The following is a 14,796-nucleotide window of genomic DNA, read 5'->3' as shown; positions in this document are numbered from 1 at the left end:
CTCTACTAAAAATACAAAAAACTAGCTGGGCGTGGTGGTGCGTGCCTGTAATCCCAGCTACTTAGGAGGCTGAGGCAGGAGAATTGCCTGAACCCAGGAGGCGGAGGTGGCAGTGAGCCGAGATCGCGCCATTGCACTCCAGCCTGGGTAACAAGAGCGAAACTCCGTCTCAAAAAAAAAAAAAAAAAAAAAGAAATTCTTTCATTGTCAGCAACATGGATGGAACTAGAGGTCATTGTGTTATGTGAAAATAAACTGGCCAGGTGTGGTAGCTCACGCCTGTATTCCTAGCACTTAGGGAGGCCGAGGTGGGCAGCCCACCTGAGGTCAGGAGTTCGAGACCAGCCTGGCTAACGTGGTAAAACCCCATCTGTACTAAAAATACAAAAATTAGCCAGGCATGGTGGCAGGCACCTGTAATCCCAGCAGCTCAGGAGAAGGAGGTAGGAGAATCACTTGATCCTGGGAGGCAGAGGTTGCAGTGAGCCGAGATCATGCCATTGCACTCCAGCCTGGGTGCAAAAAGTGAGAGTTCATCAAGAAAGAAAGAAAGAGAGAGAAAGGAAAGAAAAAGAAGAAAGAAAGAAAGAAAAAAGAAAAGAAGGAGAGGAAGGAAGGAAGGAAGGAGAGGGAGAGAGGTAGGGAAAGAGAAAGAGGAAAAAAGGAAGGAAGGGGAGGGAGGGAGGGAGAGAAAGAAAGGAAGAAAGGAAGGAAGGGGAGGGAGGGAGGGAAAGAAAGAAAGAAAGAGAAAAAAAGAAGGAAGGAAGGAAGGCACAGAAAGACAAACATCACAAGTTCTCACTCATATATGGGAGCTTAGAAAAAGTGGGTCTCATGGAGGTAGAGTAAAATGGTGGTTGCCAGAGGTTGGAAAAGAAGTGGGGAGGTGGAGAACAAAGAGAAGTCGGTTCAGTGGCACAAAATACACTTAGCTAGAAGGAATAAGTTCTAGTGTCCAGTATTCAAGCAGCGAAATTATAATTAATGATAATTTGTTGTATATTTCAAAATAGCTAGAAGAATGGTAATGTTCTCAACACAAAGAAAAATGTTTGAAATCATAAGCACCCCAAGTACCTCAATTTGATCATTACACATTGTATACAAGAATCAAAATATCACGGGTACCCCAAAAATATACACAACTATTATTTATCAATTAAAAAATTTTAACAGAATCTGTGTAAATTGCTGTGCCAGGCACAGTGGCTCACACTTGTGATCCCAGTATTGTGGGAGGCCAGGGCAAGAGGATCACTTGAGCCCAGGAGTTCAAGGCCAGCCTGGACAACATAGTGAGACTCTAGATCTCCAAAAATTTTAAAAATTAGCCAGGTGTAGCGATCCACACCCTGTAGTCCCAGTTACTAAGGAGACTGAGGTGGAAAGATGGCTTGGGCCCAGCAGTCTGAGGCTACAGTGAACCATGATCATGCCACTGCACTCCAGCCTGGACACATCTGGATGACCCTGTCTCTAGAAAAAATAAAGAATTTGTGCAAATGGATACTTTTCTAAAAGGCAGTGTCTGAGCTATACATTCACTCACAGTGGGAGGGCTGCCTTTGGCATCTGGGTGGCCACAGTTCCCTTGAGCACGTGGTGGCTCTGTTCCCTTCCTTCCTTTCTGTTTGGATTACCTGTCGGACAACAAGTGGTGACTCCCTTTTACCCTCATTGGACATGAACATATTATTGAAGATGATCAGCCTGCGCTATGTCCTCTTTATTTTATCGTTTATTCATTCAAACAAACCAATAAACCAATGATGATTCAGAAATTCCACGTGTCAGGCTCTGTTCTGGACACTTGAGATCTTAAGCGAAAAGAGACAAAAAGCCCCACAGTCACAAACTTTATATCCAGTTAGGGAGGGTGAGAGGTGGAGCCAGACAGTAAAAATAGAAATAGTATATTAATATATAAATTGTATTTTTTTTTTTTTGAGACAGGGTCTCACTGTGTTGCCCAGGCTGGTCTTAAACTCCTGAGCTCAAGCCATCCCCCTGTCTTGGCCTCCCAAAGTGCTGAGATTACAAGCGTGAGCCACCACACCTGGCCAAATTGTATTATTTTAATGAGATCAAATTAAAAGTCTTTATTAAAGAACCTCAGAAACCACCATCTTCATCTCAGAAAATTATCTCCACTTGTGAAACATCATCCTGACGAGAAGTGCTAGGTTTTCACCCCAGACGAGAATTCAGCGATAGCAGACAGGACATGCTAAGTTTCTTTTGCCACTAGGACAAATTGACCTAACAGGGGTCAGGCTTGTTCTCACCCCTGCTGTCCCTTGAGGGGATCACTGGGTGCCTGTGGGGCCCAAGCACAAATGTTTCCGGGACTGGAGTTGGGCGACACTGGTTGGTCCATGCCCATGACCTGGAATATGCTGCCATTGCTACTTAGATGGCCTCATCTCTGTTACAACCCTTCACAGCATGGCCAGAGAAGACCAAAGCCAGCCTTGGAAGGCTCTACCAACGGTGACTGTGGACAAGTCAGCCACCCTGTTAAGAGTCTTGGTTTCCCCATATATAAATCTGAAACAACGTGAATGCCTTTCCTGTCTCCCTCCCTTAGGAATAAAATTCCTAAGACATCTAAATGAGGCAAAGTGTGAAAGAGTTTGAAAATTAACTTGCTGAGAGCTGGTTTGGCACCCCTAAAAAAATTAGGGTCCCTAGCAAGGGAATTTATGTTGACAAATTTAATAGACCCAGTCCCTTCCAGACCACCTGGGCCCGGTAATTTGCACTGTGTTCCCAGTGCTGGTCAGCCCTGTACCCATACAAAAGCTCTATAAATGTAATGTGGCCATATTATTATAATTATTATTATATTATTATTATCTTTGCAATGTGTTGGAGAAAACTACTGACAACTAAATCTCTAAAATGCTCACATAGTTGAATCCTCTTTATGAAAGAGAGCCCTTTATCTCTCTTCACATTCATCTTAACTTCTTGAACATAACCAGTTACCAAGCCTAAAGATTTTGTTTCTCTTTTATTTTTTTCTGGCAAAAAATCTCTAACCTTTTCTAGATTAACAATATAAGCCGGGCGCGGTAGCTCAAGCCTGTAATCCCAGCACTTTGGGAGGCTGAGGCGGGTGGATCACGAGGTCAAGAGATCGAGACCATCCTGATCAACTTAGTGAAACCCCGTCTCTACTAAAATTACAAAAAATTAGCTGGGCATGGTGGCGCGTGCCTGTAATCCCAGCTACTCAGGAGGCGAGGCAGGAGAATTGCCTGAACCCAGGAGGCGGAGGTTGCGGTGAGCCGAGATCGCGCCGTTGCACTCCAGCCTGGGTAACAAGAACGAAACTCCGTCTCAAAAAAAAAAAAAAAAAAAAAAAAAAAAAACAATATATATTATTCCCCATTATCTTTCACTTTAATCAGTTTTTCGAAAACTACTCCCCAATCCTCATTTTTATTGCATTTTCCTGGGGACTTTGGGGAAAAGAAAACAAAATAAAACTCCATGGTCCGGCAGACCACAGTTCCAAAGTTCATGAAGTTGAATATGAACGGATGAAAGAACTTCTCTCCTGAACATTCTCAAAGTCTGCTCTAAACAGACACACGCGCTCATCCTGTTCAGCAGGCATGCATTCCGTGTCCACAGAGCACTGAATCAGAATGCCCTGAGCACCATCCCTTCTGAAGCCCTTATTATGGATCACACTGCCGTGTACACATATCCCTATCAAGCAAGAGGCTTTACCGAACTTCTACTGGGAACGATCACTCTACAACATACACTCTATGAACACAAACACGTACGCCTCTCTTTATCTTTCTGTTTATCTATCTCTCCAACTGTCTCTGACCACAGAGCAGTTGTTCGCAACCAAGGGCCACCCGCATCCCAGCTCATAAGCTCCTGGGGCAATAGCCTGAGAGTTTACAAAGCCCAACAATAATATGGTTCCCAAGAGGAATAAAACATTGCCCTTCACCCTCCCCACCCTCAGCCATCCGGGCATCCCGCTCTCGGGAGGCAGGCACCGGCCAGACTGCCCCAAGAAAACAAGTCCCCTAAGATGACAACATTTTCCATTTGCAATTTGATTTTTTCCTTTCATATGTCTGTTGCGTGCTTTCCCCTTTGTCAAAAGAGCACAGACCTTTCATTTTGCCATTTATTTGTCTTGCGGCCGGTATGGTGAAAATGTATTGGCTTTTCAGTTAGCGATTACACATCATCACATGCCCAATTTATAACACCATGCCCTAAAGAACAGATGTAATAAAGCAAGGGCAGGAAATAGCAACCTTATAAAACAGAGCTGCCGACTCAAAGGTCCTTGCCTGTGTGAAGGAAAGAAAACAGTGCCGACACGAGGCCTGGGAACTTGTATTTTGCAAACGACTGCCGATGTTCTGGACATGGCTCCAGTAGGTGGGTGGGACAGAGGATGGAAAAAGCGGGAGAGCCACTTTCCTGGCCCCGAGAGCACAGCCCTCCAACCACAGGGCACTGCAGAGAAAGACAGTTTTATCTTCGCACCTAGCCCTCCAAGAAACTCTATGTCCATCCAAGCCAACCAAAACCACTTTCAGGACCAGCTTCGCAAGGTGAAGAATCCTCGTCTAACAGGTCAGGCCACCTCTGGAGGGCTGTGGGGTTCCACTCCATGGTTGCAAGAGGTTCCCTGGGACTAGGGTCTTGCATAGGGCCCTCTGATGGCCACTTCCTACTGAGACCCCACTCTGTCCTTTTCAGAGCCCCCCAGACTGCAGTGAAGAACTACCTCAAAGACCCCAATAAATATTTCCTTGGTTCCATGAGCACACAAATCAAAATTACACCAATTTCTTCTAATGTTACTATTTCTCAATAAAAGCAATTAATGAAATATAGAGCTCCATGTAACTTATTTGTACTCCTGCAGTAGATCAGAAAATGTCTTTTGTCAAAAGGAGAGAGCCTTTGTCTTTGGCTCAGACAATGCAGTCCCTCCACTTAGGGCTAAAAGGTCTCTTCACCTTGACAATTCCACCAGGGGCCTCTTCTCCGCATTCAGGTGGTCTCGGGCCTGCCTTCCACAGCAGGGTGTGGAATCTCATCTTCCTCTGAGCCCAGACTCATCTGGCTGAGGCATTTCTCTCTCACCCCAAAATTCCAGCTCCCTGCCTGTAAACGGGGTGCAAGTGTTCCCTGAGACCAGGAGACAGGAGAACACAGATAGAACGCAACGCCGCTGTGTTTCCGGCAGTCCTGTCCTTCCCCTCAGTGCCATCCCCAAAGCAACCTCCCTCATCTTTATCCCAGCCAGAGCTCAAGGCAGTTCCCCAATCCTTCTGCTGCTGAAGACACGGGGACCCAGGCCTTCTTCTTCTTTTTGTTTTTTCTATCTCACTCTATTGCCCAGGCTGCAGTGCAGCGGCCCTATCACGGCTCACTACAGCCTCAAACTCTCTTGCTCAAGCAATCCTCCTGCCTCAGCCTCCTGAGTAGCCAGGACTACAGGCACATGCCACTGTCCCCAGATAATTTTTTTTTTCTTTTTGTAGAGACAGGGTCTTGCTTGTTACCCAGGATGGTCTCGAACTCCTGGCCTCATGCAATCCTCTTGCCTTGGCTTTCCAAAGTGCTGGAATTACAGGAGTGAGCTGCCACCACCCCTGGCCACCTCAGTCATCTTGTCTTATTCTCTGTCCCCAGCCATTCCTCATCTGTCTACTTTCCACTTCTCAGGAGAGCAGGGAGGTCCGCATGCTCGTCTCCTCTAACCCAGGCCCCCAACACCCTGCGCTCAAACACCACCAGTCCTTCAATGCCCTGAACACACAATACACTCTTCCAGATGCTCAGACACTCATACAACCCATACTCACACACACACACACACACACACACACGCACGCACACACATGCACATACACACTCCCATCCACACTTACTCTCACACACACACAGACATGCACGCACATAGATAATCCTGTTTCAACTGCTCCATCCACGCTGATCTCAGAATTTGGACTCCGCACCACACGCTCCACCACCTCATCATTTCTGCTTGATAGTTTTATGTGTGTTCATCTCCTGTGTCTCTCCCAAGCTCTCCCCTAAACTCCGTGAGGATAAGCCAAGAGGCCAGGCTTCCCCCATCCCTGGCTCCTCAGCATTTAGCAAAGGACTAGACCTCAGGCCAGGGCTCACTGACATTTTGCATTCACTGAGCTGAGAGAGACCCCGAAGATCACCAAGTCCCCGATTTCCTCACTCCAAACTAAGCGCACTGATTGATTAATTGGTGCATTGATTGTGGCCTGGTTGATTGACAGGATCTGAAGGCCAGAGTGTAGGACTACAGAGGTTGGGCTGTGGTTGCTGCTCTGAATTTGGCATTTCTGGGGCTCCGCTGCTGGACACCCCGTACTGGGAGATCACTGGGCATTGCAGTGGCCAGAACGGCGTCCTGGCCTCAGACCAACCTGGATCCCAGGCTGGCTCTGCCTCTGACTCACTCTGGGACCATCGGTAAGTATCTCCAACCCCAGCCCTTGACTGTAAGACGGAGACATTAATAGGCTCCATTTCACTGAGCTGCTGTGGACACTAAAGGAGCTGATATGGGTACATCATTCAGCACAGGGCCCAGCGCATAGTAAAGACCCCATACATGATCATTCACCTCAGAGTTACAGATAAAGAGAAGGGGTAGCCAGGCACAGTGGCTCACACCTATAATCCCAACACTGGGAGACTGAGGCAGGAGGATCACAGGAGGCCAGGAATTCAAGACTAGCCTTGGGAACATGGCAAAACCTACCTCTACAAAAAAATTTAAAATCAGCCAGACATGGTGGTGCAGGCCTATAGTCCACATACTTGGGAGGCTTAAGTAGGAGGATTGCTTAAGCCCAGGAGGTCAAGGCTGCAGTGAGCTGAGATCACGCAACTGCACTCTAGCCTGGATGACAGAGCAAGACGCTATCTCAAAAAATAAGCATTAAAACTAAAAAATAAATAGAAATTTTAAAAGTGGGTTGGTTTTGAGTCCTGGATCTGCCATCATTGCCTATGAATATTACTTTACCTCTAAGCTGGTTCCTTTTGTTTGGTTTGGTTTTGTTTTAGGTTAATTTGTTTTCTTATTGCCAACATAAAGTGTACTTCACCGGACTGTTGCGAAGGTTAAATAAAATTTCAGCTCTGCAGCACCCAGCACCTCCCACCTACCTCCAGCTAGCACCTCAATGGAGAGAGGAGCTGCTGCTCTAAGACCTCAAAGCATTCGTTGCTGCTCAAAACAATTCCCAAAGTGATTCTCCCACTTTTCTTATAAACCAGACACCAACTTGGCTCTGCAATTCCAGAGCTGGATTCTCATCCTATTTCACAACTTGGAAAAATTGGGCCATTATTGTCCTCACACCTCCTGAGAAAGATAGGAGGGGCTGTATCAAGGATGACATGGGGGCAGCCACAGCCATGGGTTCCAATGCCCTCACCCTAAAGGGATGGAATTTTGGCTTAGGGATGAAGAACCAGGGGTGTAGGCTGGACGCGGTGGCTCACACCTATCATCCCAGCACTTTGGGAGACCAAGGTGGGCAGTCACTTGAGGTCAGGAGTTCAAGACCAGCCTAGGCAACAAGGCAAAACCCCACCTCTACTAAAAATACAAAAATTAGCCAGGCACAGTGGCACGTGCCTGTAATCCCAGCTACTCAGGAGGCTGAGGCAGGAGAACCGCTTGAACCCAGGAGGTGGACGTTGTGGTAACCCGAGATCACACCACTATGCTGCTCCAGCCTGGGCAACAGAGAGAAACTCTGTCTCCAAAAAAAAAAAAAAAAAAAAAAGCCAGACACAGTGGTTCACGCCTATAATCCCAGCATCCCAGCACTTGGGGAAGCCGAGGTGGGAGATCACGAGGTTAGGAGTTCAAGACCAGCCTGACCAACATGGTGAAACACTGTCTCTACTAAAAATATAAAAATTAGCCAGGCATGGTGGTGCACACCTGCAATCTCAGCTACTCAGGAGGCTGAGGGAGGAGAACCACTTGAACCTGGGATGCAGAAGTTGCAGAAAGCCGAGATCACACCATTGCAATCCAGCCTGGACAACAGGGCAAGACTCCGTCTCAAAGAAAAAAAAAAGAAAGAAACATAGGTGGATGATTGAGGGAAAATTCCAGAACACATTCATGGAATACTCCGAGAACCTGAATAAACAGCTTGTTCATTTGTATTTTTATTTTAAAGGTTTTGTCTGATTATAAAAGTAATCATAAAAAATATAGAAAGGCAAATATATATATAATAACTAAGCATATATATATGTATAAAATGATTGTTAATACTTTTGCTTATTTCACTCTGGGCTTTTTTCTAGGAATATTTTAACATTGAGATTCCTGTATTAGAAATTTCACATCTGTTTTCCAGTTAGTGTTACATATTATTATACAACTCATTTCCCATCTCATTAGAAACCTCTTTAATGACATCATCTTTAATGACTCCATAAACACTCCTCCAATGGAGACCATAATTTATTTAACCATTATCCCACTCTTGACCATTTAGCATGCAACCAATGTTTAACCCCTACAACCTCTGGAGCACCATGAGGTTCCATTTGCAAATCGCTGATCTGGACCTGAGGTGACTGGTCTGCAGCCCACGGGCCACATGCATCCCCTCCCTGCCACCCCAGCTTCACCATGAGGCCATTATTTAATTACAGAATGAAGAATCAGAGCTTCACCTTGTTGCCTCATGGCTAATATATCCAGATTTTACATTTTAATGGCCAAAGACAGTGCTGTTATTCTCACAGATGTTATTCTAGTCAATAAGATAGGTGATTTAAGTTGGAGGGGAATCTGTTTTCACTAGAACTGTGTAAGTTTTACTGAATGAAATATGACCATAAATATTTTCTTTTCTTTTTTTTCTTACCTTTGATCTGGACTATGTTAGTCCAAACTCTTCTGATGGTAAAGATCAGAAACCTATTCGAACAAGCCCCATAAAAGATAGGGTGGTTGCAAAGTATACCGAGGTCTTGAAGGAAACCAGGAAACATCCAATCAGGCCTCAGGAAGGGAGAAACCAGGGATTCGCTCGCTCGCTCTCTCACTCACACATGATTTCTCTGCTCTTCTCAGGGCCCTCACTCCCGCCTCTCTCTCTCTCTTGACTGGCTCCTCTGCCTCTCAGTTCTGAATATATTCAGCAAGCACACAGTCCCAAAATAGCACTCCTTGCCCCAACTTTACCTGGCCTTTCAGCACAGGCACCCAACGCCAGCCAACAATTTCTTTCTGGTCTCTGGTTCAGATTTCCCAAAGAGAGGCTCTCATTGGCTTAGGTGAACGTTTTGTTCCAGGCCACATAAGACTTTCTTGTTCTCTGGCCAGCCCACAGGCAGGCCACTCCTGGCTCTCACACCAACACCGGGTCCAACCAGCTGTGACATGCGAAGGCAGTGTTATATGGGCCCTGCTCACTCAGCAAAATGTGAGAGGACAGAAGATTCCCTGAAAACGGACTTTGGGCCAAGCAGGAGCCACTGTGTCGAATTCCTTCACCAAGAGCTATTAAGGGTGTCACTGAGTCAGTGATTGTATTTCCAGAAAGGTGTTAGAAATGCAGCCTTCAGGAATGTGCCAACGAATGCTATCTCTTCCCCAGTAACTGGGTGGACAACAAGGTGGTTTCTGGAAACCATAAGCTCTGTGTACCCTCACTCAAGCCCACGATTATGGTCAGGAACTTTGAGCCTCCAGCAGGCTCTTCCAATCGGCCAGGACCTGATCTACCTGTAAGCTCAGGGGACCTCCAGGAGCATCTTGAGGTTGGAGTGAAGGTGTCCTGGCAGGCATGGCTGCTACCTCGAGCCTTCCCTAGGTCACAGTGCAGTCTTTTGGTCTGCAGAAAGCAGAGGTGGTAACTGAAAGCCACTGAACCTCACACTCCAACAAAGATTTCATCAGTAAAACACAATAAGGCACTTATTATAAGGCAAAATGTTGATACATTAAACTACACTAAAATTAGAAACTTCTTATCATAATGGTATACCATTAAGAAAGTGAAAAGGCAAGCCACAAAGTAGACGATAGGTACTATATATACATATATATGCCACAAAGCTATCGTAATTAAAACACAGTAATCTCTTTTGAAAATAAATGTAACAAAAAGTGGACAAAAGACTTGAATGGGGACTGGACAAAAGAGGATATTTAAATGGCTTGTAAGTGTATGAAAATGTGCTTAACTACAGTAGCTATTGGGAAAATGTAATGAAAAAACAAAATGAGGTACCGCTATACATCACCAGGATGGCAAAATCAAAAAGACTGCCAATATCAACTCTTGGGGAAGAGGGAAGGTAACAGAAGCATGTTGCTGCCTGGAGGTGTAAATTGATACACCCATTTTGCAAACCTATCTGGCACCATGTATCAAAGCTGAACTATACATATACCTTAGGAATCAGCAATTCCATTCTTAGGCATATGCCAAACAAACATAAATGCCTGCAACATAAACAAGCATTGTGTTGCAACTGGGAAACAAACCAAATGTCCATCAAAAGTGGAATGAGCCAGGTGCAGTGGCTCACACCTGCAATCCCAACACTTTGGGAGGCCGAAGTAGGCAGATCACCTGAGGCCAGGAGTTCAAGACCAGTCTCGCCAACATGGTGAAACCCTGTCTCTACTAAAAATACAAAAATTAGCCAGGCGTGGTGGCAGGCACCTATAATCCCGGCTACTCAGGAGGCTGAGGCAGGAGAATCACCTGAACCCAGGAGGCGGAGGTTGCAGTGGGCCAAGATCGTGCCACTGCACTTCAACCTGGGCAACACAGCAAGACTCTATCTCAAAAAGGAAAAAACAGAACCGAGATATTGAAGTCTAATCATACCCTGGGACATTGTATAGCAATGAGAATAAATAAATGGACAGCTGCTAAGTACAATCATGGAAGAATCTCACAAGTGAGACATGCCAGACACAAAAAAGTACACACTGAATAGTTTCATTTATGTAAAGTTCAAAAACAGGCAAAACTAATCTATGGTGTTAGGACATATGTTTGTCTTCATTGGGGCCAGGGGGCAGAAAGAAGGTATTCCGGGGTTCTGGTGATGTTACAATTCTTGATCTTGGTGGCAGTTACATGGGATTACAGGCGGGCACCACCACGCCTGACTATATTTTTAGAAGAGATGGGGTTTTACCATGTTGGCCAGGCTGGTCTTGAGCTCCTGACCCTCAAGTTATCATCCCATCTCGGCCTCCCAAAGTGCTGGAATTACAGGTGTGAAGGACCATGCCCTGCCAGGAGTGTATTTTGTTCAGAACTTTAAGGTTAGGGTAAGAAGAATGAAAAAGAATGATCCAGAAAAATAAGCAAGTCCACATGGAGATTTGGAGAACACTGGTTAAAGAATTTCTTTCTTTTTAGAGTATACTATGTTCACGGTGCAGATACTACGACACGGAGACATTTTAAAGACTCTTTTGAGTTTCTTGGGCACTCCCAAGGATGCTGGGGTCTCAAGGAGACTATAACTACAGATTGTGAATATATTTATTTTCAAGTTAAAAAAAAAGTGTGTTCATTTTGTGATTATTCACTGAGCAGTAAGGCAGTTTTCTAGATGTATATTATATATCAATTTATAAATGTTCTTTTTTTTGCAAAGGTAATTACTATACCATGTAATACATATAACTATCCTGAAACATCATTAAATTCATGTACATGTATAACTCCTGTGGACCAAAGAGGTTAAGTGACTTCCCCAAAGTCATACAGGTTAGTTAATGGTGGACCAGTCTCAACCCATGTTTTAAGACTACAAGACCAGTTCTCTTTCTACTATACTGTTACTTCCATTTATATATTAAAGCCTCACCCTTAACTCTCATTCCTGGCAAGACTAATCAACCATGCCTCCATCTCACAGAAAAAAAATAATATCCAAGACATTTTTTTAAGCCATGAACTAAACTTGATGTAATGACAGCTCTCTAGTGGGCATTAGCCAAACTCAACACTCTTTTGCCTTGCATATATAAGTCATTCCTGCAGAAACACCTCATCAAGAAGGCACCAAACCAATGTGCCCCCCCCACCCCACCCCACCACCAGCCTTTCCAGACAGCTGCTGCAATGCTGACCTCATGTCTGATAATATAGCCTTGGCAAGGAAGCTGTGTTGCTCTTCGCAGACCCATTGTTGCTTTAAGGATCTATTTGGTTCAACTTGGAAAAAAAAAAAAAAACAACTACCAAACTTTACTAAATTAAGAGGTCAGAGAGTCATCCCACTGGATTGCACTTGGACTTGATGTCCCTCTTGAGACTGTGAGTGTCTCGTGGGAAGGAAGAATAAAGAGATGTGTCCTAGGAAGAGTCTAACATCACAGAATTTTAAAGTTGAAAGGGACTTTAAAGTTCAGCTTCTAAGAGCAGAAAATAATAAAGACAACACTAGAAAGTACTTTACAGGTTCCAAATCTTTTTACATTTCTCCATTGATCTTCCAGGCGATCGTTACAGATAAGATATTATCCACCTTTTAGAGGCAAGGAAATCAAAACTCAGGCAATTTGCAGAGTTACTGGTGGTGGTCTCATATCATTAGGCCCTGGTGGGTTGAACCGAAATTCTAAGCCAGGCATCCCCAAACTACTGCCCGTGGGCCACATGCGGCCCTCTGAGGCCATTTATCCAGCCCCCGGCCGCACTTCAGGAAGGGGCACCTCTTTCACTGGTGGTCAGTGAGAGGAGCACAGTATGTGGCGGCCCTCCCACGGTCTGAGGGACAGTGAACTGGTCCCCTGTGTAAAAAGTTTGGGGACAGCTGTTCTAAGCCCTTTCCAGCACATCACATTGCATACCACACCCAGCTCTCTGGGGACACCTGAAATTTGTCATCACTACTTCTCAAGGAGCTTTGTAGTCATAGTCAAATACGATTCTAAGAAACCCAACTGTTAGCTAGCCAGACTCTTGAGCTAAACAGTTATGTTAGCCCAGGAGTCTGGCTGGTTCCATGCTGAATGTCTGAGTTTTTACAGAGATGCTTATGGGTTTGTAACACATTGCACTCATAGAAAGTATCCTCAAATGGATTAATGGCATTCACAGTGAACTGGATGAGATTTGAGACTATTATTCTAAGTGAAGTAACTCAGGAATGGAAAACCAAACATCGTATGTTCTCACTCACAAGTGGAAGCTAAGCTATGAGACCACAAAGGCCTAAGGACACAATAGTCTTTGGGGACTCAGGGAGAAAGAGTGGAAAAGGAGTGAAGGATAAAAGACTACAAATTAGGTGCAGTGTATACTGCTTGGGTGATGGGTGCACCGAAATCTCACAAATCACCACTCAGGAACTTACTCATGTAACCAAATACCCGTGTTCCCTAATGACTTATGGAAATGTTTTTTAAAATTAAGAAATAAACAAAGAAACTATTTGAATACAATGAAAAAAGAGAGAAAGAAAGACAGAAAGAAGGAAAGGGAAGAAAGAAAGAAAAAGAAAGAAAGAAAGAAAGAAAGAAAGAAAGAAAGAAAGAAAGAAAAAGAAAGGAAAGAAAAGAAAGAAAAAAGAAAGGAAGGAAGGAAGGAAGAAAAAGAGAGAAAGAAATAATCCTTCCATCAAAGAATCCTCCCGTCAGCTATGAGTCTGCAAGGCTTAACCACTCCAGGGTGCTGACCCACTTGAGTTGTGGCCCAGGTCTACATTAACACAAAGGTACAAAGTCAGTGGTGAGCAAGTGGAATCCACATAAAGGATTCATCCTTAACATCCTTTGCTGCTTCTCTTTGTAGATACAAGTACTGCCCTAATAGTGCCAATAGCTGCAATTAGGTTGGTGCAAATGTAACTGCGGTTTTTGCCATAATTTTTTTTTTTTACTTTACATTACTTTATGGCAAAAACCGCAATTACATTTGCATCAACCTAATAACAAAGGTCCCACCTGTGCTCCTCAGCTGACTCCCAGGAAGCCACAGAGCACATCTGTGGGAAGGTGGGTGTCAGAGGAAGGCCAGTGAGCACACACAGCAGCGGATGCTGGAAAGGGATGGGAAGGCCCCAGGAACCACCCATTTCCCCCTCAGAGCACCTCAGAGCCCTGCTACCTGCCTCCCAGGGAGGAGCAAAACCACCTGGAGCCCATCGAGCGGCCTTAGCACCTCCCATCGCCACGCATCCTCCTGGGGGTAGAAGCCCACCATGGAAGCTGGGAGCCTACATAGTCTTTACAACATGTGGTGTGTGCATCAACTTTGAAACCAATGGCAACTGTAATCCTAACACTCTTAGAGGCTGAGGTGGGTGGATTGCTTAAGCTTAGGAGTTCAAGACCAGCCTGGCCAACAGAGTGAAACCCCATCTCTACTAAAAAACAAACAAAAAAAAAAATACAAAAATTAACCAGGTGTGGTGGTGGGCACCTGTAATCCCAGCTACTTTGGAGGCTGACGTGGGAGAATCGCTTACACCCAGGAGACAGAGATTGCAGTGAACCAAGATCGCACCATTGACTCCAGCCTGGGCCACAGAGCGAGACTCTGACTCAAAAAGAGAAAACAAAAATTGCTTTTCAACCATGAGCTTTCTTGTTCATAGCCTAGCCCCAAACAATGACAGGGGTAAAGGAGACCTCCTCCTTCTACACAAATGAGGAAGGAGAACTCAGAGAGACCACTCTCCCTTATGCTAAAAATGTAGTTGCATCCAGCGCAGTGGCTCACGTCTGTAATCCCAGCACTTTGGGAGGCC

At 45.0% G+C, this 14,796-nt stretch overlaps 1 long non-coding RNA gene across 1 annotated transcript in view; it reads right to left on the bottom strand.

The window, feature by feature from the left end:
- Positions 1 to 14,796, bottom strand: part of LOC141580833 (uncharacterized) — a 193,524-nt gene that overhangs the window by 66,358 nt on the left and 112,370 nt on the right. The window lies entirely within an intron of this gene.

The sequence above is a fragment of the Saimiri boliviensis genome, chromosome 13 (genome assembly GCF_048565385.1).
Source record: "Saimiri boliviensis isolate mSaiBol1 chromosome 13, mSaiBol1.pri, whole genome shotgun sequence".
Classification (NCBI taxonomy): domain Eukaryota; kingdom Metazoa; phylum Chordata; class Mammalia; order Primates; family Cebidae; genus Saimiri; species Saimiri boliviensis.
The sequence above is the reverse complement of the archived record's forward strand: the minus strand, read 5'-3'. Positions and strand labels throughout refer to the sequence as shown.